The sequence below is a fragment of the Camelus ferus genome, chromosome 12 (assembly GCF_009834535.1).
Source record: "Camelus ferus isolate YT-003-E chromosome 12, BCGSAC_Cfer_1.0, whole genome shotgun sequence".
Lineage (NCBI taxonomy): Eukaryota > Metazoa > Chordata > Mammalia > Artiodactyla > Camelidae > Camelus > Camelus ferus.
Genome location: NC_045707.1, coordinates 48652585 through 48680416, shown reverse-complemented (window position 1 = coordinate 48680416; position 27832 = coordinate 48652585). Strand labels below are relative to the sequence as shown.

Below are 27832 nucleotides of genomic sequence, written 5' to 3'. Positions count from 1 at the left end.
CCAGCAGCTTCCCATCACCTGCAGGATTAAAACTAAATTATTGCTAAACGCCTTTAGCTGGCATACAAGAACCTGCATGTTTTGGTTCCTGTATACTTATCTGCCACATCTAGCTTATTAAGTCACTGCATAAAGTTCTTCACTTAATGATGCTTCAAGTTTTGAACTTTCATGCATGCTGTTCCTTCTGGTCAGACTGGCCTTCTCTTTCTTGTTCAACTCTGGAATTTTCCTGTGTGTCCTTCAAAACCCAGCTAAATAATATCCACTCAAAGAAATGTGATCTCTATCCTGAGACAAAACTCCATCCCTCCCCCTGCTTCCAGTATATTATCACTGTATCTTAAGCCTACTTCTATTCTTGTACTTTTCACAAAATACTGCAATCTTTTTTCACTCTTTCTCCTCTGTTAGTTCATAACCTCTTGAAGGTAGAGACTTCGTCTTATCTAGTTTCTTTTCCCTTCACCTGGAACAGGCTGATTCATAGTTCCTCTCAACCTCTGTTTGTTCAAATGAATTGGATTTCAATATATACAAGATTTTTTAAGATAACATGTTATATGAATGCATTCAGCTTAGTAAAAAATGAGAGAAGCTGCCTACTAATGGGTTACTTAGGAACTTTGATTATTATGTCATATTTGTGGCTCAGGGAATATTTTATGTAAGCTTCCAAAGAAGCTTTTGTGTAAGCTTCAGATGATAGGAGAACATGGATTTATTTTGGAGGTTGTACAATTACAAAATATTAGAACTTCTTCCACGTAGTGGATCAAGAATGAAGACCTCTGTTCCTTATTTTCAGTAATGCAACAATGGATGAAGCCACAGCTGGGTCCTGGTAAAAGGATATTAGGATATGTCAGTGGTTTCAGGCAAAGTAGCAGCTGGATTAAGAGTTTTAGCTTGGAATAAGTGAAGGAAAGAGAGCTATTATAAGGGCAAGATAATATATATATAGCCTAGACACCAGGTATTGTTTTAATCTATTGACAGTGAGCAATTTTGGTGGAAAAAGGGACTAACTAAAGACATTCTACAAAATGTGGCTGCAGAAGTATAGATGAAATGAGTTAAGCACAGAACATTTTTACTTCATATAATAAAAGTATTGGATTTGGGAGTGACTTTTAACTAAATCTTGATAGAATTTTGGTATTACTGAAAGTAACCAAATAATATATAGAGAGGCAAATAGAAATTAAGGACTTTCCCTTAGAGTTGAGAAAGTAGAGGTTTGGACATTTAAATGAGTATAAATTGTGAAATATCACACTAAAAATGACACCTGTAATCAAGTTCATTTTCTACAGTCACCCTCTAAAACCTTTTCCTCTTTTAGGTCACTTCTCTACCTGGTGAGTCTTGTTGGGGGCAGAGATGGCCTCCAGTAGAAATGAAAATTTATTTTCCCAGACACAATCTTACTAGATTTTAACTCAACTCAAAGATGCAAAGAAGCAGGCAGGACTGGTGGGGCAAAAATATTTGCAAATGATGCGACCAGCAAGGGACTATCAAGATGATCAAATTATTTTTAGAAATGAGAGTTCCCAAGCACACATGTGGGAGGGCCTGAGCTCCTCCCACAAGCCTGGGTCCTGGGGGCCACATCTCCAGGCCTCAGAGTTCTGGAAGTGTAAACAGTTCAGTGCCTCACAGACTCCGCTTCCTTGGGTAGTGGTCTCAGGTATCCTAAGCCTACCTCAGCCTGGTGCTTGTCTCGTGTTGTCCGGAGTTGCACAAATCATGAATCAAATGATGATCTTCACATTTTTTTGGACTGGAAATGATTTCTTCGAAATAAGTACTATTCAAAAGTCTAATATGTAAAAGAGATAAGAGTGTCTTCTCTGCTGGATGGAAACCTGTGGGATCTCACAACCTTGCTCTCTGCCCCTTTCCCCTCTTGATCACATCACACCCTTTGACAATTCACCTTGAAACTTCTAAAAATTTAGAGAACGAAAGTTTCTAAACCATCAAGTTTCGAAGAAATGGAATTTCATAGCAAAAGTCAGAGACTGCTTGAGGAGGAGATATGATGGAGGAACTCACACTAACGTACATTTGATTTCTAACTGAGCTGTATTAAAGACTCTTAGAATCACCTAATCTATACTGTGACACAGAGAGGAGAAAAGAAACAAATATGATACATATATAAAAAGTTTACGGGAACTCATTAAAATCAAGAAGGAAAGAGAAAAAATATATGTGTTATAATTTGCTGGCTAAAGATATATTTAGATACAAAATGAAGGTAATAAATAATAAATACCAAGATACAACTGTGAAAAGTTTGGTACCCCTGGTTATAGAATTAAAAGCATAGGCATAAACAGATGTCTGTTGTTTTTATAATAAAATCATCTGTGATAATTATAAGCGAAGTTATACTTTTTAATGCTAACAATGCATAACATAATATAATGAGTGGATCTTTGACTTCTTTGTGTTCAAAACACTATGGAGAATACACTAAGCTATCAATGGGAGGATTTTAGTGCCAGACCACCCAGGAGCTCATTGGACTCAATGAAGGGTGTGTTCTGTTTGGATGGTATGAGCGTGTTTTCCGGGAGAAAGAAGTTTTCAGAGTGTGATATATTAAGCTATACACATATGCCCTGAAGCATGTAGTGAGTTCAAGCACGTTTATTCGCTCTTCTATGCCAAACCAGGCAGGGCGAGATGTTTCTAAATCTCCTTTAAAGCAGTAACTCACAGTGCTTTCCTGGGAAGAATTCTTTGCGGAATGGTGACTGAGGGACTCAGTTTACTACCTGGGAACCAACCAACACTAGCTATGGATTAACCCATTTTTTTCCCTTCACAGTAAGTCTCCGTTGTGCTTCTCTTTAATTCTAGATGTGAGGAGACTAAAACATGAGTGAAAAAGAAATTGAACCTAGGTGTCACTGATGATAGGCAGGGATAGGAGAAATGAGTTATCTCATGATGTTAGGAATAATTTCCACTTATAAAAATAGGTATGTGTATGTGTATATTTATATGAAGTTTGCACCATGTTGCCAAGTGATGTCTGAGGCACAGTTGAGGTGCCTACTTTCTAGTAGGGCGAGACAGTCAGTAAATAGGGAAACAAACAAGATAAACTTCGACTGAAATAACTGGTACAGAGAAGATACACTGGGTGATATACTAGTAACTAGGAAAGGGTTTTCTCTCATTAAGTGTTTTAATTCATTTAATTAATTGAATTTTATCTTTCTTATAAAGAGTGTTGCCAGGGAGGGCTTTTCTGAAGAGGCGCTGTTAGAGCACAGTGCTGAGTGAAGTTTCTTGTCATGTGAAGTTCTAGGGAAAGAGTAGTTCAGGCAGAGGACCAGTGTATGTAAATCTCTGAGCAGGAAACAGCCTGTTAGTTTGAGGGAAGAGTATGGAATGCAATGAGTAAGGGTGGATAATGGTGGGAGCTGCAGAGAGCTGGGCAGAGGTCAGACTCTGCCTGGCCTTTTAGGTTATGATAAAGAGGTTGAGTTTAACTCCAAGAAAATTTGGAAGACACCTACAGATTGTAGAAGAGAAAATGACCTAGCCTGGTTGGCTCTGTAAAAGAACACTTTGGATGCTGTGTGGAGAATGAAATATGCTGGTGGGATGTATGGGAGAAAGATTAACTAAAGGCTAGTGCTTGCTGTAGGCTCCCTGAGAAGGCATATTCCAGAAGCACTTTGGAGGTGAGACTGATGAACTTTCTGACAGTTTAAATGTGGCAAAGGGGGCAGGAGTTCCAAAGGGGAAGGGGAGGGCTCTAGAATAACCACACTTTTGGCTTAAACAACTGTCTATATTTGTCTTCCATTTAATGAAATGGGGAATGGCATGGCATGGCAAGTTTGTGAAAGAAACCAAGAGTTCTCTGCTAAGTCTGAGATATTTCTGAAACATCTAAATCAAAAAGCCAAGTATACAGATGACACACACGCAGGCTTTTTCATACAGCACTTGTGCAGCTAAAGCATTACACAAAGACACACAATGGCATATCCTTAGAGGTGGCACTCTTTAAAAACTCTACACAAACGACTAAGGATATGCTAGATGCATCATTGCTATGATTTAAGTCCAGATTCCAAGTCTCAATACCCAAAGTATCTTCCAAATCTAAAATTCACCGACAGTGGGCATGACTTAAAACATCAGACTTTTCCTCCCTTTAAGCATTCTAATCTATAACATGTAGTATATTTCCATTATGTCCAGTTGGAGATATTTTACTACTTGCCCTTCACCTCAGGTGGCCTGCCGGCTGTTATTTGCAAAAGATTAATCCTGGGGGTTATATTACATAAGACTATTCTTTATTTGACCTGAAACATTCCTTCACTCTTAAAAGACAGACAGGATGTAGCCTAATAGGAAAGGGTTCACAAAGCTCCAGCTCCAGTACAGCTGGCGTCCATTCTCTGCTTGTTGCTGCCAACGAGGCTGAGAGATGGCTGCTGTCCTGTGCAAGGCAGACTCTGCAGCTGGGAAGGTGCAATTCTCTGGGAATAGCCTCTATTTGGGCCCCCGAGGTGGGTGGCATGTTTATCTTTCCCCTTGAAAAACAAAAGGTCAACTAGGAACACATGTTTCTATGACAGCAATAAATTCAGAGGAGATGCTAAGTCCCAGCAAGTGTGGACATCAGGAAAGAGGGAGAGAGAAGTCGGCCCCATTCCAGGGGATAGGTCTTGATAGTACATTGAGTTACTTTTCATTTCAACTTAATTCCCACCTGAATTTACACAAGATGAAAGGCTTCAGTGAAGAAAATATGTGAATAAATGAATAATGCTCCAAAGATTGTAGTCTGGGCGGTCTTAATTTGGTCTTAGTGATCCTTTGTCAGTAAGCGACGCTATTGATTCTCAAATGGGTATCTTACTTGTTAGTACCGGAAATGACTTAATCTGGTCTGCCTCTGCCTTTATTGAACAAACACATTTGTAAACACGTGATTCAAAAAAATTTTATTTTGTTGTTTGTTTTCAGTTGTCTAACCTATTTTATCCTGCCACAATTTTGCTATTTTTCTGTACATGGGCACCAAAATACGATATGTGGAACATTTCATCAATCTCACATAGTAAGGTGGAAGGAGGAGAAAAACAAAAACAAAAGCAAATGGAAAGAAAATCCTATTCAGAATTCTTAATATTTAAAAGGAACAGACAGAGTAGTAGTGATAATCATGCAGAAAAATAACATCTCTAGAAGAGTATTCTGTGTCATTGATTGTAATGTATAAAAATGGACTCCAGGGAGTGTTACAAAACGTTCTCTAAACTGTCATAGGAGTAGAAGAAAAAGATACCATATAGAATTTATTTTTATTTAAAATATCACAAATCTAAAGGGTACTTATTGTAAATTATTAAAAAAATTCATAGGCACATGAAGAAAAGGTGAAATTCTCTTCACTGCTGTCTCTTCATTCCCACTGTAGAAAGGTAATCTCTGTTAGAAGTTTGTTGTGTAAGTTATCCAGAGTTGGTCCATCGCACTTTAAGGGGACTTGGAGAGGCGGCAGTTTGAGGTAGTGGAAAAGCACCAAGATGGAAAAGTCACTTCCCAGGTCTGCCGCTCTGTGGCTTTTGGAGAATCAATTAACTTCCTTGGGACTCTGATTCCTGACGTGTAAAATGATGTGGCTCTTGGGAAAGGTGGGGTGAGACTGACCACCAACCATGGGGTACTGAAAGTTGGTAAAAGCTATTTTGACAATTTTGTTTGTCAAAATGACTAGGAGAGCCTCCTAATGTTCAGTTCCCTGAGAACAAGGATGCCAAGCGTTACCAAAGCACAATAAAGAATTTTCTCAGTCTGAATCTCCAAAGTAGACTCTACAAGGAAAAAGCTAGAGCATTACTGAAGTCTCTTCCAACTGACAAGGCCTGGCATAGAACAGTTACTGGTGATATCGACCAATACCAACCCGTATTGGCTTACCAAGTGAATTTCCTACCTACAAACAAAACTTTTGTACATACCGTAAATGTTATACTGACATTAAACTGGTTTCTTTTGTGTTCTAATTCAATATTAAAGTCACTTATGTTTATATTTTATTATTTATTTCGAGGATCTCTCAGCAAGCATTTTGCTTCTTTTGCATTATGAAGATAGTCTGCTATCTCCAACCAGTTGTTTTGATTATTTTGTTCCTCCCTTTTTTCTTTTGGTATTATGTGCATCTCATTAGTTTTTTTTTTTAAATAGAAGTTTGCCTCTTTTATCATACATGCAAATATCAAAGAAAACGTTACTATACATATTAAATGTATACTACAGCCTAGAAGCCTCAAAGCTAATGTTGCATTCAAGTGATTTTTAAATGATTATTTAATATTCAATTATTTTCTAAAAGGCTCCACAGGAGCCCAGTAGTCAAACCTCCCTATTAATTTTATTTCAAGAAAGCACTATTTCTAAACTGGCCTAATAATAAAAATTATAATAATCAGGAGGTCCAGAACAATACATTTGTATAATGTAAATGGAAATCTATCGCTTATTTCTTCTAATGCCATCACAAGAATCATCTTGTGTGATCTTCACAACAAATTTGAGAGGCTGAGTATAGGCCAAGTACTGTTATTTTAATTTTATACTGAAGGAAGGATAGGTTAGTACAGGGTTAGCTTGACATACAAAGCCTCTTCTTATACCAAATTCATTTTCTTTAAGAGTTTAAAAAATGCCACTGTGAACTTTTCTTTTTTCTTTTTTCCAAATATACTTAATCTGGCAAGATTCTTTCACACAGTGATAAATAGCATTTGTTATCTTTAAGGGAAAGCCAGCCAGTCTCCTTCCTAGTCTTGAGGTAAACAGAAGGCTGCCTGCTTGCCTTGGGTCTGCTCTTGCTAATTAGAGAATCTGTGGTCTGTTTCACTTTAAGGACCTTCTGGAAAACAGTAGTTCCTTTTTCCCTCAACCTTCTACACAGCTCTGTGTTAGAAGCAGCTTCTTGAATGCTCCTCGCTTGCACGGGGATGGCAGTGAGAAAATCCCTAAGATTCTGGGGTCTCAGAGAGCAGGGGGAAGAGAATGTCTGGATGAGGAATGAATCCATATATGGAACAAAAGCCATGAATTTTCATTCCTATTCCAATTTAAACTAAAACAAGGATTAAGCAAAAATCCTCTGATTTAATGTAAATACCTCTTCCTAGTTCTTTAGTTTAAAATCCTGAAGATCAAATACAAAATTTCTTTTTCTCACTGACTTCTACTCAAGCCCCACTACAATTTGTTTAGCCAAGAGTAAGATATTAAAGTTTGAGTTTTCACAGCCCAGTTTCCTTCCCATTTCAGCTAAAGAATTCAGTATTGCCAAGAGACTTCTGGCCACTTTTATGTAAATGAAGGTTGTAGCAGATCAGAGGGTAGAATAAAGGCAATGGAGGAAAAATTCAAGATTAACATAAGCAAAAGTCAACGAAAGTTGGGGGCAGATCAGAAAGAAGAGACATTTGGGAGAGCTACTTCTTTGTGGGAGATATTTTAAAATAAGAGATATGATAAAAGGACATATATTAGAAGATTTTATTAAGCGTTAAGAATATATTTTCCATCTCTTCCTTTTTGGTAATTTCAAGAGAGACCTTAGTAAAAATGCAACTTGGTTTTAACTATTTCTTGGTTGACAGGCTGTTTGTTTGAAAGTGATGTTGACACTAGATAATGAGAAAGCTAGTTTCTACATACATTACATTAAAGGTTGACATTTTCTTCATGGAAAAGTCATCAGTCCATTCACACTCATTCAAAAATGTTAACTGCCTACTCCCCAGAGCTGAAATTTTTCCACGTAACTACTATCCAGCAACAACAAGAAGGAAAAGAAATGATGAGTTACAAATGCTAACCACAAATATGTCTAGATTCATTCTTGGTTATTTTTACTTAACTCTCCTTGAATATTTTTATTATTTTTCCAGTTTTATTGAGATATTATTGACATATAACATATGTATGTTTAAGGTGCACAATATGGTGATATAATACATGTATATATTGTGAAATGATTACCACAGTAGGGTTTATACCTCCATTTCCTCACATAATTTTATTTTTTTGGTGGTGATAACATTTAATATCTACTCTCTTAACAACTTTCAATTATATTATGTATGAATATTTTTTATTTAATGTTCCTTAACATTTCTTTTTACCCTCTGAAACTTTTCTTGGTTTGATATTCACTCATATAGTGAAAAATGTGAAATTTGAAAAATAAGAACTGCTCATGTTTTTCAAGTTGATTCAATATTTGAATATCCACCTTGTTTGCAGAATGTGGAAGATATAAAGGCTGAACATAAAACATTCACTGCCTTTAATAAGGAAATGTTATACAAATACACTGGCACACATCATATATAATTAATTAAGGTAAATACCTGTTTCACATGCTAACAGAAGTCTGGACAGAGAGGAGAGCTAAAACAAGCCCCACCCCTAAAATTGTGTTGTTACTTCCATTTATTATCCACTGAGTCCTGAAAGAGTTTGGGACAACAAGACACATACCCATTTCCTGCTTACTTTATGACTTTATATTAAAGAATCATCTTTAGATCATTAAGTGTGTCTACAATATGAATTATTTATTTCTCCCTGAAGTCACATACGCTGACCAGAAGTCTCTACTATCCTAGGAATGATGTGGTTTTCAAGCACCACCATTTCTCTTAAGAAAACTTCCTGGAACTTAGGAAAATTGGGTAGAAACTCTTCAAAGTCCTCTTAGTATCATTTCTTGTCCTGTCCAGGTCATTGTTTTTCGCCAGCATTTTTCACATCTTTCCCTTCAGGCAGTTTGATAAATTTTTGCTTTTATGCTTGCTCATGGCCCCTCTTCTGAAAAATGAAATTAAACTCAAAAGATAGTTACAATAGTGATTTCTGTAACTGGAACCAAGCCAAGGCTATATGTGTTTTATATTCAGACCAGTTATGAAAATTTGGCATCACCTGTGTCTCTCCTTCCAAATCTGTGAATACATATGATAAGTGATTAGTGTGTGTGGTTTTAAAAATAAAACCTTAGAGGCTAAACCACAAAATATCTTTTGTGAAGTTGACACATCATTGAGTATTTTGTAACTGACTCACTGTCAGTCATCAACAGAATCTCCTACCTTTAATTCAGACCCTCTGCCTTCATTTTGTTACTTCAATTGAACTACATCTTCCCTTTGAGGTCACTGCTTACTTGGCAGCCGTCACAAGTGGTGGCAGTTTTTTCTCCCACATCCTTCATCAACCCTAGACTGGCTCTTCTCTCGCCTAATCATTCCAATTGGGTGTCTTCTCTTCTTTTTCAGAAGCTGCTCATCTCAGGCCGCTCTCCCTCCCTCGCTCCATAAAAACATCCTCTGTCAAATGTCGTGTCATCAGAATACTACACCAATTTTTTGTTGTTTACATCTACCAAGCCCTGGGTCACTCCATTCATTTCTTAAAAGAGTTTCCTGGCTCAGTCATTCTTTCCAAGATTACTTATGTGATCATATGTGATGATTTCAACAGCCACATAAATAATCCTTCCAATTTTCTGGCCTCTGTTCCCTGATATCCATTTCTTCCTTCTCCTTGTCCTTCACTCTACCCAGCCAATAGTCTCCCACAGTCACACTTTAGAGTTTGTCATTATCAGTACATGCCACTCCTTCTTGATTTCAATTAGCCCCCTTTGACCTCAATTCCCCTGGTGTCCCATCTCTAGCAACCCTACAACTAAAAGCCCTATGAACTTCTCACTGTTCCCACCATGTCCATGCTCCTCATTTAGTTTAGACTTCATTGTCTACATGATAATCATTACTTGACACATCTTTTCTTTTTTTAAATTGAAGTATAGTCAGTTTACAATGTGTCAATTTCTGGTGTACAGCTTAATGTTTCAATCATACATATACATACATTTATTCCTTTTCATATTCTTTTTCATTATAGGTTACTACAAGATATTGACTATAGTTTCCTGTGCTATATTAACACATATTTTCAACTCCATTGTCCTTTCTCCCTTCATCTCACCTGGCTAACCATACCCATCACCTTGGTTAAATCCCCTTTTCCACCTCCTCAGTACGTGGATCCACATAATTAAATATGCTGGAGGAAAATACAAAAAACATCTTAAGTGGGTCCTGAATGATGGCAGCAATTATATCACACTCCCCTAGTTATTTACTTTCTGACCACTTCCAACCTCTGAAACTCTCCCTCCACCTCATTCTTAGATGGTGCCTTTGGGTCCTGTTCCCGTGAGACAGTAGAGGCAATCAAAAGCCTACATCCACAAGTTCTCACCACTTCATCTCCCCATTTACCTGTCTGTATTTGCTTTTATTGTTACGGAAATTCTATTACTGTTCTCAAGACAAACCCCTCAGTTTATTGGCTAGTCATGGGCATTTCTCCAGCATTTGATCCCTACCTCGTCAACATTTTCATTTTTTCCTTCTCTGCTGGGATATTCTGTTTAAATTAAAAATATGCTATAGACTTTCACATCTTAAAAATCCCCTTTGATTTCACATCCTCTTCCAGATATCACCCCACTTTTCTGTTTCTCTTTATAACATTAGTCCTCAAAAAAGTCTCTGTTTGCTATTCTCATTTGCCTTCTTCTTCCTTGAATGCATTCACCCACCACCATCACCACCACTACTCCACCAAATATTTTCTTGATATTTTGGCGACTGATTTTTTTTTACATTATTAAGCCCAATGATGCATGAATTGGTGCTCAATTTTCATAATCTGTTAGCATCTTTTCACATGACTGATTATTCTCTCCTCTTGTTGAGATCATTTCCTCACTTTTCATGTTTTATTTTACTTAAATTTCTGGCTATACCTCCTCACTGCTTTGCTAGTTATTTTTTATTGCAGTGACCTCTAAATACTGGAGTGCTGCAAGACTCAGACTTAGTCCTCAGATCTTCTTTTACTTTTTCCACATTCACTCACTAGGATATTTTATCATCACTGTAAAAGCATCTATATGCCCAAATTTTAGCTGTAGGCCAGAGCTCTCTCTCAAAACCCAGACTCCTATACCTGATTGTTCTCTTGACCCATCTGAATGTCTACTAGGCATCTTAAACTTAGTATGTCCAAAATTTAAGTACCAATCTCCACTTCTCAAAAATTAAATTACAGATAAAAACTGCTTCTGATACAACTTTCCTCGTATCTGTAAATGGCAACCTTCGTTCTTCCAACAGTTCAAACCGAGTCATTCCTGACTTCCCCTTTTCTATCACATCCCACATCTATCTGTCCTTTCAAAATACAGACAGAATACCATGACTGCTCACTATCTCCATGGATACCATTATGGCCCAAACCACCATCCTATCCTATTTGGTTTATTAAAAGAGCAAGATCTCTTTTCTATTTCTATTTTCTCTACTTACACCCATTCCACCCTTATAGTTTGTTCTCCACACAGCAGCCAGAGTGATCCTGTTAAAGTATAAGTTGTATATCATGTGTCTAGAGAGGCCATTGAGTCCTAGGAAATTGCTAGAATCTCTTTCCTGTTTCACTGGCTAGATGAAGATGGCAACCAGGCTCCAGAGGATGGTGGGTGCAGACTGGGTCCCTGGATTATCAAACAGAGGAAGATCATACACCAAAATTGAGGAAAACCATATGCCAAAAAGGAACACCTGCTTTGGATGAATATATAAATCTACTGGATTTGAGAAATTTTACATCGTTGAGTCAGTTTGTTCCAGGAGTTAGCTATACTCTAATTAATACAGATCATGTCATTTTTCTTTCATAGCCCTCCATGACATACAACTTCATCAGAATAAATGCTAGTCGCTTACAGACCCTACAAACTCTGGCTCCCTTCTATCTCACTGACCAAACCTCCTATAACGACTAACCAGCTCCAGCCATGCTAGCTTCCTTCCTGTGTCCCAAACACATTAAGCACAACCTCACCCCTGGGGCTTTGCATGTGCTCTTCTCTGCCCTTAGAAATACTCTTCCTCCAGGTATCTGACAGCAACCTTCTTACCACCTGCAGGTCTCATCTACTTTATCAGAAGCCTCCCTCACATTCTTTCTCAAACAGCAACTCTCCCCCACCCCTTGCACTTCCTGTCCCCCCCATCCTACTTTGTTACATTTTTTTCATGCTACTCAAGACTCTGACATATTATATGATTTACTTGTGCATTTGTTTATGAATGTCTCCACTCATATTAGACTAGAACCGCAGAAGGGAGGTGATGTTTGGTTTGTTCACTGTTAGAGCCTCATCTACTAAAATATACAGCGTACATATTATATCTATATAGCATATATGTGCCACATAGTAAACATGGAGTGTACACTGGTGAATGAATTATTTATTGCCCCTCCTTTGAAAAGCGAGACATAATATATATTTGTGATGAAATCAATTCAATATTTCAAACTTGATATAAAGTTATGATACTTATAGAAATAGATCTAACCTGGACTTATGACTATCTAAGATATTCTTTACTTGGATTCAGTTGGTTATGTATTTGTCCTTCACCCTGCGAATCCTGAGCCCAGATTTTAAATGAAGTGCTACTTTAATGATGTCAGACATACAGGAGAATGATTTCAGCATTTTTGCCAGTCTATCCTGTTTATAATATATCTGGTTTATAACTAAAATTTTGTCAGGTTTCTTTGTTTGTTTTGGCCTTGCCTTCTTAAAGAAAATAGGGCTGATTTTCTCAGAAGAAAACCAAGCATATACCTTTGTTCCTAGGAGAGTATCTCTTATCAAAGTCAATAAAACAGGTTTTACTTTGAAGTTGTCTCCTCAGGTGAAGAAAAGCATGAATTCCAGGATTACATACTCACTCTGTAATGAAGCCATCACTGTCTGTGTAACCCATATCTATGTGGACTCAAAGGAACACACCATTGCCTTTCTCTGTTTCTGAGTATCAGGATGTATGCATCGCTGTGGGGCTTGTCAACCACTGCAAACTCTCAACAAACAATAAATCCTTGGTATAACAACTGTTAGCCATCATTAAAATAATAATAATAATAAACTTTAACATCAAATTTCTTAGTTTAGTCAACAGAAATACTGCTTGTCTACTTTTAATTATGCATTAGATGTGGCTTAAAACTACAGGAATTTGGTTACTATGATGTATTTAACCATTTTTTGGCCAATGGTTGCTATTAAAATTCAACGCTAAAATCACAGCTTAGTAATAAGTTCTAGAAGGAAATGAAACATATTCCCCTCCATCTCTCTGAATATTATATAAAAATAAAAACAACCACAAGAGCAATAATAAGATTTATTATTTTATGAACTGGAATGGTACCCCAAGAACGGTGTTAGTTTTTTATTTATTTATTGCCACTAAAATAGTTTTCCTGGACTACAGGTGCAAGAATGTGCTGGGTGAGTGTGGGCAAAGGGCCAGAAGAGAACTTCAAGCTTAGTCAAGCGACAAATCACTAAGGGATGTGTAAGCCACAGCTACATTAAGGACTTTGAATTTTATTTGGAACAGAAGGTAATCATTGCTCATTTTCTTTCACTTCTTTTTTTCTACCCCACTCTTTGCTCTTCTTCTTTATCTTCTCTGCTTTATTTTTCCTCCTCCTTTCTTTCCCCTCATGTCTTCCTTCTCTCCTTATATTTTATTTAAGCACAAGAAGTATCATTTGTTCATTCAAGAAATCTTTATTGAACACCTAGTACATGTAAGATACTCTGCTAGATTCTGAAAAAATTTGCTCTGGAAGACAGACCTAAATCCATCTCTCATAAAAGTTAGAGTCTGGTGAACAAGGTTGACATGTTCAGGAAACTGAAAACAACCCAGTATGACAAAGTTAAAAGCAGGGAAATGTCCAGAGATGAGGTCAGAGAAAAAATCAGGAGCACATCACAGGGGGTGTTGTAAATCAGATCAGGAATTTCAGTCTTTATGCTAAGAGCAATGGGAAGCCATCAAAGTATTTTAAGCTTGGAGATGATACGATTTGTGTTTATGAAAGATCACACTGGCTTTGTGTGGAGAATCAATTGGTGGAGGAGAAGAACAGATAAGGAAACATCAATAAGATTCTATGGCTATAGTCTCTGTAAAAAAGATGGTAACTTGGAACAAGGTGGTGGTGATGGTAGGAGAGGCCAGTATTGCAGGAGGTGGTAGAGGTGAGGAGGAGATGGAGGCATGGTACTCTGTTTGAAAGAAATTTGAGTGGTAAACACATCAGAAATTGTGGTCTAACTGTACCCATAAAAATAATTAAATAAGCAAGCACTTCCTCCTCCAGCTTCCAGAAAAGTAGCTGATATCTTTTTTATTTTTAAATTTCCTCTCCTTTTATTCGCACTTCTTAATATGGTTTCCATTCCTCTATGCCACTAAAATGGTTTTTAATAGGGACTCAAATAACCTTAATAACGTTCAAACTACTAGATATTTTTCATTCTTGACTGCTTAGCATCATTCAATTGCCTCACTTCAGAGCACTCTAGTCTGTGACTTCCATGACAGTAGAATCTCCTTTTACCACAGTGGCCACTTTTTCCCTGTCTCTTTTGCCAGTTTGGCTCTCAGTTCTCTCCTGGTCTTTAAATGTTGTAGCTGGTCATTGTTCAATCCTAGGCCCTCTCCTATTCTCACCCTATAGTCTATCCTCATGCCATCTTATTTAAAGTCATGCCTCTAAAATTTACACCTCCATTTCATACAACTTTTCTGAATTCCAGACTCAAATCTAACTGTGTATATTAGATCTCCACTTTAATTCTTCACTAGTACCTCAAACTCAACATGCCCATTCGGGAAGAACAGTAAAGGACAAGGTTTGGGGCCAGATTGATATGCGTAATTGAAGGTGTCAGTGGCTTAGATATATTGAAGGAGAAAGTCTTTGAAAATAAGGTCAAGAAATTGGGAAGCCAGGAAATTGGATATATTTTCCATGAGAACACTGAAGGTACCTAGAAGAATGACAAAAACCCTTAAGAAAATACTAACAAACTAAATTCAACAGCATAAAAAAATTATGCACCATGACCAAGTGGGATTTACTCCTGGAATGCAAGGAATGTTCAACATATGAAAATTGATCAATGTAATGCATTATATTAACAGGATAAACAGAAGAAAAATAACATGGGCATCTCATTTGATGGAAAAAAAGCATCTGACATAATTCAAGCACTTTTCATGATATAAAGACAAAATAGAAATAGAAGTAAACTACCCCAACATAATAAAAGCTATAACGAAAAATCCACAGTGAACATCATACTCACTAGTGAAATACTGAAAGCTTTTCCTCTGGGATCAGGGACAAAGCAAGGATGCCTACTTTGACCACTTCTATTTAACACAGTACTGCATGTCCTAAACAGTAATTGGGCAAGAAAAATAAATAAGAGGCATCCAAATTAAACAGAAAGAAGTAAAATTATCTCTGTCCACAGATGGTATGATCTTATATGTAAGAATCCCTGAAGACTCCACAAAAAAATTTGTTTGAGCTAATAAAATGAATTTAGTAAAGTTGCTGTATACAGAGTCAACACAAAAATCAGATGCATTTCTATATACTAACAATGAACAATCTGAAAATTAAGAAAATAATTTAGTTTTCAATAGCATCAAAAAAATACTCAAGATTTAACCAAGGAGGTGAAAGAAAGACTTATACAAGCAATGCTATAAAGCATTACTGAAAGAAATGACAGACACAAATAAATGAAAGACAACCCACATTCACAGACTGGAAGATTTAATATTAAGATCTCTATACTTATCAAAAAGAGCTACAGATTCAACCCAATCAGAATTCCAATGACTTTTTTTTTTTTTTTTTTTTTTTGCAGAAATAGAAAAGTCCATGTAAAATTCACATGGAATTTCAAGGAACTCCAAACAGGCAAAGCAATTTTGAAAAAGAACAAAGTTGGAGGATTTATACTTTCGTATTTCAACACATACTACAAAGGTACAAATTTACTATAATCAAAACAGTGTGGTATTGGCATAAAGACAGACATACAGAACAATGGAAAATAGAATAGAGAGCCCAGAAATACATCCTTGAATATATGGTTAAATTCTTTTCAACAAGGGTTCTAAGACCATTGAAACTGGATATCTGCGTACAAAAGAATGAATTTGGACCTTTACCTAATACATATGCAAAAATTAACTCAAAATGGATCAAATACCTAAATTTTAGATCCAAAACAATAAAACTCCCAGAGGATAGCATAGAAAAAAGCTTCACAACACTGGTAATGATTTCTTTGATATGACATGAGAGGCAAGGCAAAAAAAAGCAAAATCAGACAAATTGAACTTCATAAAAGTTACAAATCTCTGTACATCAAAGAACACTGTCAACAGAGTGAAAAGGAGACCTATGAAATGGGAGACAATATTTGCAAATCATATATCTGATAAGTTCTCTATATAGAGAACTATAAAGTTCAACAACAGAACAAAACCTTGTTCAAAAATGGGCAAGACTTGAATTGATGTTTGTCTGAAGAAGATATGAATGGAAATAAACACATAAAAAAGTTCAACGCCGTTAATCATTAGGTAAATGCAGATGAAAATCACAATAACTGCATATGTAATAATCCCAAACTAAAAGCAGTGTTTATGCCCATTAATAATAGAATGGATAAACAGAACAGTAAAAGTGAAGTATCCAGATATACCTGCTATGAATCTGAAATACATAACGTTGCCCCTAGTCAAACACAAAAGACTGCACATTGTTATTCCTTTTGTATATGTTCAATACAAAGAAAAATACATAAAAAGCAAAAGTATACAGTATTCAAAGTTAAGAAAAGGGTGAACCTTTTCGGACAAGGGAGGGATAGAAATTTGGAGGTGGCATAGCAGAGGACATTTGAGGTGCTAGATAGCCTATATTCTGATCTAAAAGTGCTAAAAGTGGCTACTTAGATGTGTGCTTGGTATTGATTCATTAAGTGTACACTTAACATTTTCTTGCACTGTTCTATAAATATGCTCTATGTCTTAATTTTTAAAAATTCTAAATGTAACAAAACTACAAATACCTAGTAATAAAATTAGTAACAGAGATAAGTTGCCTATCTGAAATAAACGATAAAACAAAACCTGAATACACTGGGAGATGACCTAAGTTCCAGAATATATAAAGGCATCTTACAAATTGAAGAAAAACAACTAAAAAGGAAAAAGTCAATCAAAATTGGTAAAAAAGATGAACAGGCAATTCACAGGGGAGACAATGCAAAGATTAAAAAAATTATTTCAGAGATGTCACCCAGAGTTCAAAGGAAAACTCAGGAAAATGCAAGTTAAAACAACAATAACATATTTTACTAATCATATTTGCAAGCATTTATAAAATACCTGTAACATTCAGGTCTAATAACATGAGAAAACTGAAACTTCCTTAAGCCATGTTGCTAGTGGGAGGGTGTTAACTGAAATTTTTCTTGAAAATAGTCTGGCAATATCTGTTATAATTAAAAATTTTAAGTCCTTTGTTTGGCTCTACCAAAATGATAGTACCACATATAATAATATATGTACAATTTGTTTGTTTGTTTGCTCCACTTCTTACAATGGCTACACTGTGAACAATCTGAGTTTTCATTATGGATGGAATAAATCTTTGCCTACACAACTGAAGAGCTGTCCATAATCCATTGCAAAATGAAAAAAGAAAGTTGCAGAGCAATGTGGTCATAACTTGGGTATGTAAAAACACTGCCACCTAAACCCATTTATCTGTATAATGGCTTGTAAAAGATGTGGTTAATCTATTACTCTCAGAAGTATGGAAGTGGATGAGGCTGGGGGTCATCTGGAGATATTTTTATCTTCTTTTTATCTCTCTGTTTCATTTGTTATAATGAGCATGCATTTATATTTTTGAAAATCAGAATATTTATAAAGAAAAATGTTTTATTCATTAATCAAATATATGGCACTTTTCCTTCTTTTCCATGTAACCTCATACTTTTAGCTTCACCCATTGAGAGCGCCCGATACCAGTTGTTTCTTGCCCATTTTCATTAACTTCCCTTGAAACTGGTCTAGCTATGCTAGCTTTTCTTTCATTATAATGGTTATTTGCATTCTACAAGTATTTGCAGCTTGTTAAGTTGGCTCTGTGGCCAAGTTTAAAAGGGGATTCTGGTAAATCCCTTCCACTTACAACACTTTTATCTATTAATTTGCTATAGTTCATTGCTCTACTTTTGTTTACTTAAAGATTTCATCTAGGTTCTTTATGCTTTGCCAGCCCCCAAAGGCACACTTTTCTCTTCATGCATTCCAGTTTCCATAGTACTATTTGCTGGCTTGATTCTCCAAGAGACAATCCTTTTATTGAATTTCAAAGACTTTAGATTTAACCCAAGATAAATGTTGAATATTGCTTGAGGTCCAGGAAAGCATTAGACACTCTGTGAAAGAGTGGCCCTACCTCTAAGTTCAAAGCAGCCTGACTGAAGTTCCAAATGCACATTCCGCTTCAGTGTACACTGTTACCATAAGATTTCTGTACCCTGGGCGCACCTTGACAACTCAAATCCTATTCTTATGGGATCAGTTTCTTTCCTTTGGGAATTCATGGAGAACACAGACTCTATGCTCACTCATTTTTCTGTCTCTGAAAGCATTATTCTTATTTTAAATTCCAGGCTTTTAAAGTCACAATGGCCCCAAATGTCCTCATGGTTAGGCACAGACTCCTTTCATGACTCTTCGATGCTACAGTTAGCTTAAGCTGGTAAAATCCCATTTAAAAAGCTCGATCCAACTAGCTGTCCAAACAGGTCTGCCTCATCCCATTCCCATCTCAATATTCAATAGTTGAAGTATCTGATAGAAAATATCCAGTCAAAACTATGCTCTCCTCTCCCTACTCAATGACCACTGGCTTCCTTTGAGTTTTTTCATGTCTCTTCTGATTAATACAGTAGCCTTCTCTCTGAGCTTTTTACCTCTAGTCTCCATCATATTAATCATTCCATCACACTTCTGTCAAAGTTATTTTCAAAAACTGAAGAACTCAATTCCCTCTCTAAAAAAATTTGATGTTTCTCCAATACCTACAAGAAAATGACTAAAAGACTTTTAAATGTTAAGGATGTTTCTCCAAATTCATTTCTTCCCATCTTTCTGATCTTGACACCAGTATTCTGCCAGCATTGCTCTCCCCTAAAAATGACAGGCTTTGTCATGCCTTCTTGCATTTGGATATACTGTTTCCTTTTTGGGAATGCCTTTCTGACTCTGTTCCGCTTGGTGGAGTCTAACTCATCCTTACAGACTCTACTCAAGTGTCACAAGCTCTGAAGCCTTCCAGACTCCTTTGGGCACATAGCTGTTCTTCATTTTTGTCTTCATAGTACTGTTTAGAGTTCTATTTTAGCATGAATCAGATTGTATTTTAACCATCTGACTCCATATTTTACCTGACTCCCTCCTTAAATCATGAGTTCCTCAAGGGCAGTGATGATAACCTTATACCCACAATGTCGGGTTCAGTTCCTGACATGGAAAAGGAGTCCAGCATGTGCTTACTCGAGGACTGCAGGGATGATAAAATAAATGGATCTCTTTCACAGAAATCAGGAGTCTTGATATTCTACAAAGACTCTTGTTAAAACTTGACTAAAATCAGGAAATGAATCAGAGAGACTTCTCTGTTATTTTGTTTAAAGAACATCCTCTCATAAACTTCTGTTAAGATTCAGTGGAAGAATGACATCAATTTCCCTCTTTTCAATCGTGGACTAAATAATATTACCAAAACATTCTACTTTTAAAAACTGAAAATTTGGTTTCCAGACTGCAAAATGTCTCAAACTCGTGTCTCCTTTCACTATTACCAAACCAAGGTTGCATTTTATTTTCCACACAAAATTTGATTTTAAGAGTTCTCAGAGAAATCTCTTGTGTTAGTGAATTTGTACTTAAAGTAAAAATTCTGCTGATCATTTTGTGATATTTTTCTCCTCCATTATAACTATGATTTATCTGTTGCAATCATGGTGTACAGCCTGCTAAAGAATGAATTTTTATAGGTACTCTGGTAGAATATACATATATATGAACACAGAGAAAAAATACTTATATCTCATCTCATATGTACACATTTCAGGTAAAGGATCTTATACTTAGAAAGCTTAAGTAATTTATTAGCATGAACAACCCTCCTGGTTTGCCCAGGATAAAGAGGGTTCCTTGGATGCAAGACTTTCAATTTTAAAACCAGGAAAGTCCCAAGCAAATCAGGAGTAGTTCACTCTGTCACTTAGCCAAAGTCACAAAATAAGTCACAGATACAAAGCTCAAATTCAGTCCTTTATATGTTCCCAAATTTTATGTTCCTATCACATGCTGCCTTCTTGATTTGGACTTTATCCATAATATTTATTTCCACATTGTAAATCACATGGTGTCAGTAACTAAGATTTTCAAGAGCAATAGATAAATAAATTCTAGCGAGGTATTTTAACAAAATTTTAAATTACGGATCAGTAGCATACTTTGATTTCAGCTCCAGATGTTCATCTTCTAATTATATGCCAAAATTGCTAGCTGATAGATTTATTTTGCCTACTGCTACATTATAAAACTTATCTAATTACTATAGACTAGTTGTTGAGACTCTCAAATTAGACTATCACTCTACTTTCACTGTGAAAATAGTAGTTCTTAATTTTTTGTGAATGTTCATGAAGTTTTAATGTCCCTCAATGTGCCTCCATTTCTTCCCCTAAAACCATGCTTCTCCAATATTAGTATTAGAGAGATTTATAATAAATAAAGAGGAGGAAAAATGATAACATTTGCATTGTTTTGAAGAAAAAGGGAGCAAGCTAATGAGTGGGTTACAGGGAATGCAGAAGTATGTCAAGACAAACTGGATGAGGGGACAGCAAAGGTTTAAAGGGGATGGCACATACCCTGACTAGTTCTAGAAATCTTTTCCAAAAGATATCTGAGCTTAATATATTGTCTTGTAAAATTTCATCTCCAACCTCTGTCCATTTTTAAGGAAATACTGTACCCTTTCTTGCATATAATTTCTAAAGCTTCAGTTTATTTTGATTATATTCTCTCCAGGTACACTTGATAGAATATTGTAGGTATGATTATATTTCCAAATGTGTCTTTAACAATAATCTAAAACTTGTATCTTAATATTAAAAAATTGAAATAAATAGGAAAAAATAACATTTGTAGCATTATATATTTATTTCAACAAACAACAGTATGGTACTGTACAAATTTTAGACCAAGGGTTAAGGATTTTGAGTGCGTGTTTTCATTCCACACGTGATTAGCTGGGTAACCCTAAGAAAACCACGTGATTTCTCTTTTCAGTTTTATATTAGGAAAATGGGAAATGAAATAAGTGTCTTACCTTGCCCATGGACATGGAAAGAAGTTCAGCTATGTGACCATGATGCGTGCTGGGAAGGAGAGTGTTTGATAAATCTGAATAGGAGAAAGGTTATTTGTTATCTTACATGTAACTGTGCAATAGTTATATGTAAATCCAAAGAGAAACTAGGAGACTTTGAGGCAATATGATTTGGGTACAAGTCACAAAATACTTGAGCTCACTCAGTGAAATCTTATGCATCCTCAAATTTGTGAATATTGTAGCACACTGGTGCTTCTTAAACTTCACTATGAGTATATGTTATCTACAGAAGCTTGTTAAACTGCAGATTACAATTCAGAAGGCCTGTGGTTAAGGTTGAGTATTTGCATTTCTAACCAAGTCCCAGGTTATGTTAGTAGTACCTGGACCAGGTGCCACATTTGAGCAGTAGAGTAGGTTTCCCGAGCACTTGGAGAGATGATGAAGATAAGTGGCACTGTGACACATAAACAAGAGTCATTCTGATGTAGTGGACATTAAAATATGAGACTGACTTGGAATCTGGATAGGATATGAATTTGAAGTAGTAATATGACAAGGGGGACCCCCCCAAAAGGGTAAAGGATACCCAAGAACAGATTGGAAAGAGCTTCTGGTAATTGGTGGTTGAGAAAAGTTTGGATATCTAGCATACAGAGGCAACATGCTTAAAAACAAAACAAACTTAAGCAAAATAGCAAGGTAGAGAGTGGGATGTTAAAAAAGTGTGCAGAGAACAAATTTGAGCAAACTTCTTAATGAATCAAAGTAAATGGAGACAGACGCTGCTGGGTCAGCTTCAAGGCTTCAGAATGAAAGGGGGATTTTAAAAACTGAGCAGGTAACATCTGTACAATGTAGGGAAGACTCAAAACCCACTAAGAGAAAGGGACAGAGGATGAAGAGGCTTTGACGAGAAAAGAAAAATTAAGATGCTTTTCAGGTGGTGGCAAGACAAAAAGGCAAAGGAAAAAACAGTCATGATGGATGTTGCAAGTCATCTCCTTGGGGAATATGACCCTTGCTGTGAAGAGTGAACAGAAGAGGGAAGTCCATCCAAATCCACTGGAAAGGAAATAGAGAAGCAGTTAGGCCACAGAACACAAGAAGATGCCTGCTGTTCTTCGAACTAAAGTAACCAAAGAAGTCAGTGTAGGAGTTGAGAAGGAACAGAGCCTGAATCAAGGGACAAATGCAGAATGGAAAGAGAAAAGTCACAAGAGAAAGAAGAAGTCACACTCAAAGGGTGTCTTTGCAAATTAAAATCACAAAATTGATTATTTTTATGATTCACTATTAAGGAAAAAAGGTGACATCAGCTCAAAATTTAACAAATTCTAGCTAAATGAATTAAAGACTGATGGAAAGGGACTGCATCACAAGAATAGAAACCGTTTTTAAAAGCTGGAAAGAGCAACATGATTAAAGAACATGGTGAAATAAAGTGGTAGGGCAAATCATAAAGACCAATGACCAACGACTGGAAAGCACGATACAGAGGATGGAGTGAAGGGAAAGAGTCTGCAGATGTAGAAATAAGAAATTTATTCATCTGGAGGAAGCTGGGCAGTTTCCACTCATCTATGACACAGACACAATGGACTGTATTTGACCCCTGGCCTGGTGAGCCCCAACAGACCCTCTCTCTTTTGGTTCTTCTCCCATAAGCCTCACTCATTTATTAGCAGTATCTTGTCCCACGTTCTTTCCAAAGATATTTGAGACTGTTAAAGAAAACCAGAGCCAGATAGTAATGTGGTAAAAACATATTTTGTTCAGGAACTATTGCAATAGAGGAAAAAGAGACCTCAGTATAGGACTGGGCTCAACTCCAAATACAGCAATGACCAGTGGGAATTTACAGGCAAGAAGCAGGTTGTGGGGATGGGTGGATAGAAATTCCTAAGAAGAGACATCAAGGGTAGGGAGAATTCTTGCTGAACTGACCTAACAGGATTCTTGCTGAAGGCAGGCCAGGATAGCCAGCTACCACCTGGATGGGTCGGGGAATGAGGGATTTGATCAGATACTGAGGGTTGGGGATTCTCACTAAATTGAGTAGCAGGATTCTTGCTAAAACTGGGTTATGCAGGCCTGAGAACAAAGCCCAAGGATGAGTCCTAGTAAGAAAAGGGCTTAGAGGAGCCTGATTAAAGTTTGATTAAAAAGAGTCTTTGTCGGTCAACTCTATTCATGCTCTGCCTTGACTCTCTTGGCCTTTCAGTGTTTGGCTTCACCATTTCCTGAACTTTACTTTTTCATCACTGCCAACAAAGTACTAAGGCTTTTCTCTTTTCTCTTTTTCCTTCAGGTCCTGACAGATGACTGACTGAGCATCTGATAAATGAATTTGAGTTATGAAAGTAATGCTTAATAGTAGTTTCTATCTCATTCCTCCCACACATGTTGGTAAGACTAAGTAATGTTCACATAGGAATTACAGGACCAGAAAGCAGATAACTTCATTTTGAGAGTATTTTTAGCTGCATATACTCCCTGGAAAGATCGATCCTATGTGATAGGCAGAGCACTATACTTTTTAAACATCTAATTGGACTTGGTCCATATCCAATTCTGCCATTACTCAACATTCTCAAATGTATTTTAGAGTTTATCAGAGGAAGGGAGGGGAAATTATCCAAAAACAAATAACCACATTACTGATTATGGTGTATCTCATTAAAGAAACCTCTGAGACATGCACAAAAGTAGGCCAGAGATACAATCAATGACTTCCATGTTAAGGACAAAAGGAAAAATGATCCAGATTGAAAATAATTGAGAAAATAATAATTTTAGCAGATTATACACACGAAAATAGCTAGTGTCTTTCATAATAGTCACCAGAGGAGCTATCAAACGATGATGTTTCTATTGCTCAAGACATTTTTGAAACACTTTCTCGGAATTTTCATCAGGACCATTTTATAAGTCATACAAGAAAATTACTCCCATAAAATTATAGTCATTGCCTGCATATTTGCCCATTTTCACCATAGCATCTGTATCTTTATTTTTAAAAGCAAACAAATGAAAATACTTATTATGGAAAGTTATCCAAGTGAATATAAAGGAAGGGATCAACTTGGCATGTTGGGATAAAAACCTAAGTGACATTGAACATAGTTATCAATTTGAATTGCTTTTAGGACCAAATTTCCTGACTTCTTAGTGGTACTGCATCCTTTTGACATTTGCTTTATAAGACAAGAAAGAAAACAAAGCTTGATTCATAATTTCTTTGAAATAAACAGGATAACATATTCCCTTTGTGATTTTCTTGGACAGGAAAAGGAAATAGTTCTTCAAAAGACTAACTTGGAACAATTTATTTATATGCTTACAGTTGTCAAAGCAGCAAGTTGTATAGTAAACTAAATTTCTAAAAATTTTAGAGTCATTTTCGAAACAAATTACAATGTGTTTCTTTCTCTCCCAGCACGAACAAGATGAAATCCCTATGTAAGCATATCACTCTGATGTCCAGTTTCATAGAATTTAAAGATCATGTTGCATGTCTATCATTGTGTTAAGTATTATCATAATATTTTTGTGTTCTTTCCTCCCAGTGTGAATCAAAACCACTTGATTTGAAAATATTTTTCTTTATAAAAGGAGGATTGATCATAACCTCATATGTAAATGATTCTATTTCTTTGGTATGTATTTTTTAATTAAAAATTCCCTAATTAGAAATTATGTATAACAAGGCCAAATTAAGCAGATGTCAATAAAAAGTTTATTTCTTTCAAAAAACTACCTTTAAACATTCATACTAAATGTCCTCCTTCCTTATATTTTAAAGTTAAGTGCCCTCTGGTTTGGGGACAAGCCAAGAAGAGCTAGAATAGTCACTAGGTTTAGAATAAAACTGATGTCTTTGCCTTCCATCTACAAACACAGAGTTTATTATAACATTAAACCCTGGCATGTTTAAAGAAGCTTATATTCTTTGAAAAAGAAAAAATGTGGGTGTGTATATAATTGGTAGGAATAATAAAATGTACATGCCATATTTTCAATGAGGTAGAGTAGTCACAGGGTTAAGGCTTTGGGCTTTGGACTACAGACCCAGCATTAGATCAACCCTTTCCCACTAAGCAGCACTGTGACATTGAATAAGTTGCTTAAACTCTCTGATCCTTGTTTCTCAAGTATCAAATGCAGATGATAACACCTTCTTCAAAGTCTTATTATAAAAAATCTTAAGAGAGTATATAAATAGTACTCACCAAAGTATTATGCCTAACACATTATAAGTAATTCAGAAAATACTGGCTGCTCATTATTTATTACATTAGTCAAGTCCACTTAAGAACTGATTTCAAGACCTCCTGAGGGAGGGGAGAATATAATGTCATTCTCTTTGCATCCATTTCTACATTAATAAAAAATGGACATACTAATAGCCACCTGGAAGAGCTATGTGAAGACCAAACATTCCTACTATAGGATTCCTTCATTTAACAGAAATCAGCTTAGGTAAGGTGTTTATCCTGTGCAAAGGAGAGGTTGGACTGCATTTTGTTTGGAAACCAATAAAGGATTTTCAGCAGTAAAGTGGTATGATATGTTTAAAATAATTATTTGGCTGCCATATGTAGAAATCCTTGAAAGAGAGCAAGACTGAAAATAGCAAGATCAGATGGGAAGTTATCACAATGACTGGGGCAAAAGATGATGGTAGTGAGCAGGGAGGGACCTGGACCTCCATACGTGGAGCTGACACAATGTACTAATGATTAGATAGCAGAAGAAGGAAAGTGTGAACACTCTAGGATAATTCCTCAGTCTCTAGCTTGATCAGTTGGAACAGGTAATGGCACTATTTCATGGAATGTAGATGGCAGAGAGGGAAGCAGGTTGAAGAAGAAAGGAATCAAGCATTCTCAGTTGGTTGTGTTGAGTCTGAGATGCTTACTAGGTACCCAAAGGGAGATGTCCAGGAGGCAGTTAAACATTCAGGTTTGACATTAAGAAGAGGGGACAAGTTAGAAATAAAAATGTAAGAGTCATCTGGGTATCACTGGCAATATCAAGCCACTTAATTAGATGAGTTTAACAAGGAAGAATAGATGCAAGAAGAGAACTCAAAATGTTCTCACATTTAAAGATTGAATAGACAGGAACAGCAAGCATAGGAAAATGAGAGGAAAACCAGTGCAGTGTATCGTGTCAGAGAAACCTAGAGAGGAAAGTGTTTCTCCAAATAGAGAACAGATGACAGTGTCAGGTGCTTCGGAAAGGGCAATAAATGAGATAGCACATGTGAAAGCACCTAGTGCACTTCCTGGCACACAGTAGGTACTTAATAAATGCTGTTCCTTTCATTTTCTATTTCCTTTCCAAGAGATAGAAGTGCTCAGTGGTTAAGAGTGTAGCCTTAGGAACCAGTGTGCCTCAGTTCAAATCCTTCCTCTGCCATCCCATAGCTGTGTTACCTTACACAAGTCATTTCACCTTTCAGTAGTTTGGTTCCTGTATTTTAAAATGTGGGCAATGACAGTGCCTACTTCATAGAGGCGTAGCTAATACATTACTATCAATCAGTAAAGTTAATTGCTATTTTCTTTCCTATTTACTTTTTTCCATGTTAGGTATTTTCAAAAATTAGCCAGTAATAAATATAAATTATTTTGATTTCCATAATGAATATTTGGCTGAGTGACAAAAATTCATTTATTTCCATAGCCAGTGAGACAATGACCAAAGCCTATGCTTCCTTGTCACAGAGTGCACATACCTGCCTTTAAAGGATGGAGCTGTTTTTATTGATTGGGGTCCTGACTATGTGTGAGAACAGTAAAAGGAGCAAGGCACCCAGAGAATAGCAACAGTGGAAAGTCATTTCCACCCTTAGGACCAAAGGGACAAGAGGAAGAAATGTTGCTACCAGAGTTCACGGAGAATGGAATTGCAAAGGAGTGGTTTCCTGTGGGAAAGAGAAATACAGTTATTACTAGGGATTAGGGTGCTGATAAAGGGAGGGAAGGGGGAGAAATGTACAACTTCCTTGTTATTTCACCTTCATATCTCAGTCCACTGGGCCTACTGGATGAGTCTAAGCAGAAGCTGGCAGAGGATCCCAGGCGAGGTGGTCTGCAGAAATTGCCTTCTAAGGCCCAGAAAGGGTAGAGAAGCAAGGAGCATAGACTAAGGGAGCAAACAGAGGACAACCAAGTACACTTTGCTATTCTCTAGTGTTAAGTTCCTGGCCATGTCCCAGTGGATGATACCCAAATAAGGCTGATTCCTCCTCGTCTCAACACCCTCCTTCTATGCTGGTAGCCAAAAACATCTTCAGCTTCTGAGCTGCATTTCATGTCAACCAGCTTTTCACAACTATCAAACAATGTGGAATCTC

The 27832-nt window shown here is 36.5% G+C and overlaps 1 long non-coding RNA gene across 2 annotated transcripts in view; it reads left to right on the top strand.

Annotated features, from left to right (window-relative positions):
* Positions 1-25215, top strand: part of LOC106729114 — a 507053-nt gene extending 481838 nt beyond the window's left edge. For both annotated transcript variants that reach the window (XR_004324755.1, XR_004324754.1), the window contains exons 4-5: positions 13434-13565; positions 23780-25215. This is a non-coding gene — a long non-coding RNA (uncharacterized LOC106729114). The remainder of the gene's footprint in view (positions 1-13433; positions 13566-23779) is intronic.
* The last annotated feature ends 2617 nt before the right edge of the window (positions 25216-27832 follow it).